Source organism: Myotis davidii, unplaced genomic scaffold (assembly GCF_000327345.1).
Source record: "Myotis davidii unplaced genomic scaffold, ASM32734v1 scaffold273, whole genome shotgun sequence".
Taxonomy (NCBI): domain Eukaryota; kingdom Metazoa; phylum Chordata; class Mammalia; order Chiroptera; family Vespertilionidae; genus Myotis; species Myotis davidii.
In genome coordinates this window covers 2,301,696-2,306,465 of record NW_006286263.1, presented here as the reverse complement: position 1 = coordinate 2,306,465, position 4,770 = coordinate 2,301,696, and positions in this window count along the sequence as shown.

The following is a 4,770-nucleotide window of genomic DNA, read 5'->3' as shown; positions in this document are numbered from 1 at the left end:
TCTAGTTTCTCCTAGCTATATATTTTCCTAGCTATATATTTTCCTAGCTATATATTAGCAACCTTCAAAGTTGCTAATATATTATGCCTACAGCATAAGCTCTCTTCTATACTTGGTCCATAGTTGATCTAAAATTTGAAAATCATTGAATAGCATTTGCATCATTATCGTTATTTAAATATTACTCCCTTTATCTAATCTTGCAATTGGGGATGCTTTAAACTCCAAAGGCTGTGTCTTTATGCCAAGAACTGTATTTACTATGGTTATAGGAAAATGTGAACGTACTTAATTAAATTATACTTAATTAAATATATTCAATCAGACCAAATCATATATTCTATTTTATACCTTTTTCTAGGTAAGAAAGACAGCGTTCCTGTTAGATCTCTTTCTTGAGTGAGGATTTAGACTGGGAATCTTTGTGTTTGGGTAGGTGGGGGGCAGGGGTGGAGACAGGGGATCTCTGACTGACTGGCTTGGCCTTAGGATGGGCCCATAGGGAGCTGGTTGACTGATTATAAGTCCTCCAGATACCAGAATGAGAAGGGCTTCATCTAGGACACTGTTCACACTGGAAGCTTTTGCTTGTTCCAAACAGTTTGATTTCTTTAGGGAATATCTATTCGATATTTTAGCTGGAGGCAAATCTTGGCTCTGCCTTGTGCTTCGGGCTGTGGCAGAAGGAATGGTGGTAGCAAGTGTTAGTTATTCTGTATGTAGAGCTTCAAGAAAGCTCTCTGTTTCACCTCTTACACCAGTTCCGCACACAGTGTACCAGCTGGCTCTGAGCCCAGCTTCAGGTTCTATCAGGCATTTAGACTCCGAGCCCCTGATAACAAGTTCTAGGCAGCAGCTTTCACTATTTTATCCTTCAACCAAATCTCATCTGTTTCTTTTAAAAATATAAATATTTTTATTGATTTCAGAGAGGAAGAGAGAGAAAGAAACATCAATGATGAGAGAGAATCATTGATTAGCTGCCATTGGGGATCGAGCCTGCAACCAGGGCATGTGCCCTGACCGGGAATTAAACCAGCGACCTCTTGGTTCCTGGATCGATGCTCAACCACTGAGCCATGCCACCCAGGCCCATCTGTTCCTTATGTCTTTTATGAGATTTTGAAACCTTATTTGTTGGTGACCTCATTTATTCTTTTCAGTGTTACAGGGCTTATTTCTCTGGGCTGTTGTGTTTATTTCACCTGATCCTTGAAGGGCAGGTGGTAAATGCATGTTTACTCTGCCATCTTGAAGCTTGTGTTCTATTTTTGCTGCTGTTACTACCATCTGAAGGGATAGTTAAAGGGATATGTCAAAGTTCAGGATATTGAACTGAGCATTATTTTGGGCTGATATGCAACAGGCTTGGACATTCCAAGAAAGAATACTTCTTGGTCCTGGTAGTACAGTTTTCCCTCCACTTTGATCATTTTTAAGTAGAAAAGTAATACACGATCCTATAAGAAAAATTAGAATATGGTCAGAAGCAGAAGAAAACATAATCATCCAGCATCATCAAAAAGCACTTTTTGCATTTTATGTTGTACTTCCTTCAAGCCTCTTATTCTTCAACTATCTTTTGTATTGTAATTATGTGTCTATAATTTCATATTTTTAAACTTAATATAATTTTTATGTAGTCTTTGTAAACTTCAATTTTTATTTTTAGACATTACTTACTTCAAACACTTAAAATTTTCACTTTAAATGCAAAATAGCTGATTAAAAGCAAAACATATCATACTGACCCTTTGTCTCATACACTGAAGTCAGCCAATGGTATTTGCTTTTAGGCAATTAGGTAAAAATAAAAAACTGTTACTTCTCTCTAAAAGAAAAGTTGAGGTGTTCTATTTAACAGATAAATGTGCAATCTCCATCCAAAAATAGTTTATTAACACATTGTATGCAGGAAACGTATTTATACGTTTTACTTATACGTTTTACGTTGACTGGTAGTAGAGCACGGGACACGTATTAATACGTTTTTTATAGACTAGCGGTAGAATGCGGGTAATGTATAAATACGTAAACTAAAGTTATCGTAATTTTACTGAACGTTGCCATTTGTGCAAAATATTAGCAAAAATGGCCCGCGCCACCTGTTAACGTGCGATAAAAACTACCCACAAACGATGTGTTAACAGCCTTGCTACATGCTGTTCCAACCCCTTCCATCTAAAGCAGATCTTTATTTGAGTATCTATACTAATAAAAGCCTAGGTGACTGTCACGCCCTCACATCATCACAAGATGGCCACCCCCATGTTGTCGCAAGATGGCTTCCCCCACATCATCACAAGATGGCCGCCACAAATGGCCACCCCATGTTACAAGATGGCTGCCCCCATGTCACAAGATGGCCACCCCATGTCATCACAAGATGGCTGTCCCATGTCATCACAAGATGGCCAGCAGGGCAGGGCAGTTGGGGGTGATCGGACCGGCAGGGGAGTGGTTAGGGGCAGGCAGAAGCAATTTTGTGCACTGGGCCTCTAGTATGTTCATAAAACTGACAGTGTTCCTTAATGATTGTTAAGTTTGCAAATATTAAATGTCAATTATAATTGAAAAAATTACAAATAAAAAATTCTTAAGGTTATGGTAGAAACACTGAGGCTCCACCAGACCATTCAGAGGATATGATGCTGGAAGGACCTTTAGGGGACATTCAAGAGCATCTAGTGCAGAGCCTGAGCCAGCCAGACTTCATTTTTAATGGTGTATGACTTTCCCTTTTGTATGGTTTACTTGACCATCCTTTTCTTGCTGAACACTTAAAGCTGTTTTCTTTTTTTAAGAAATTTTAAGGAATCTATATATATAAAAGCCTATTATGCAAATTGTCCCCTTGGGAGTTTGACCGGGAGACCTGGAGCTTAATCACTCACTATGACATGCGCTGACAACCAGGAGGCTGCGCGGAACGACGGAAAGCCCTGGCTGGCAGCTGGAAGGCCCTGATTGGCCCTGTTCGCCGTTCAGGCCTAGGGACCTACCTGGGCACGAATTTTGTGCACCAGGCCACTAGTTATATATGATAATATAATATCTATACATATATTTTTCTCCCATTGGGCTTAAGATGATTTTTTAGGGATATATACATAAAACATATTCTGGGTCCAGAATTTGGAGCAGAGGAGAGGGTTGTTAAGAGGAAAGGAGATGAAATTTTTTGGAACCAGCTGGACAATCCAGACATTTACAGACATGCTTAGACGCTATGAAATTGTTTTGTGAGTATGGTTGGTAATATTTAGTCTGCTTCTACAGGTGTGGTTCAGGTTTCACCATGAGTCTACTTAGAAAAGCAGCTAGCCTTATAATCTTTGCAAACTAAGCCTTCTTTTTCTTTCAGAGTAGCAGCTAACTTTGACAGAATTTGATGAGTGGTACAGAAGAGATGGTGGGTTTTTTGGTGGTATGTGAGAACTTTCTGATAATAGAACATAAAGAGTTAACTAAGTTTATTATATTGTATTAGGTTTCTTGCAAGACAAAAATGCAGCTCAAACCAGTTTGAGAAAAATACATGTAATAATATTGGTTTGTGCAACTAAGGCTTTCAGGATTTCACAGTTATATTCAACTAGGGGCCCAGTGCAGGAATTTGTGCACCTTGAAAGGAACTGTGGGCCACTAGGCTGCAGTGGGAACAGGGGCAGGTCTTGGCCCATCCTTCATGCCCCCACCCAGCCCCTCTTGCCATGGCCCCTGGTCCCCTGTCTGACAGCAGCCCTGCTCCTGCTGTCGCCACTCCCACACACTGACACACCAGCCTTGCTTGCATCCACTGGTGGCGCAGAGTGATTGGGGCCAGCACCAGCAGTGGGTGTGAGCGGCGGCTGCTGCCCATATCACCCCTCAGGAGCAGGGGGATGTGGAGAAACCCTGAGGGGTAATCAGGGCCAGGAGCTGCTGCTCACACCCACTGACGGTGCCAAGCGATCGGGGCCAGTGCCAGGTGCCGGCAGCAGGCGTGAATGGGGCCAGTGCCGTCGGCAGGTGCAAGCGCCGGCTGGACCCAGCCGCAGCGTGTGGGAGCAAAGAATTTTCAGTAACCACCAGAGGCTCGCCCTGATGACAGCTCTACTATCCTGCCGCGGCCGATGCCTGCCATGTTCTGCACTCTGCCGCCTGTTGCTAATGCCCGCCATGTTCTGCATGCACCCCCTCTTGGTCAGCACACATCATAGTGACCAATTGTTCAGTTGTTTGGTTGTTCCGCCATTCAGTCTATTTGCATATTAGGATTTTATATAGAGATAGTTTAAATTATAACATCAAAATATGGTCTTTCTCTTATATTCTGTTTGCTCTGCTCCTCTTTATTAGGTTCATTCCTGGGTATATTATTTCTCCATGTAGTTGTAGCATTTCCAGACTTAATGGTATTTAGTGTTTACAATCTCAGGGGGGAAAAGAGCCATTATTTTGAAAAGTCCAGAAAAATTTTGGGGGATGGCTCTTACTCTTCCTGTTTGTGATAAAATTGCATCTCCAAACCAGTACCCTGTGGGACTGTTGTCTTCTTCAATTTCTTTCTTGATTTCTTATAATTTTCATTGTACAAATCTTTCACCTCCTTGGTTAAGTTTATTTCTAAATATTTTATTCTAATTTGATGTTATTGTAAATGGGATTTTTTTTAATTTCTTTTTTGGATTGTTGTTAGTGCTTAGAAATGCAACAGATTTTTTGTACCTGCAACTTTGCTGAATTCAGTGATTGGTTCTAGCAGTGTTTCGGTGCAGTCTTTTTTTT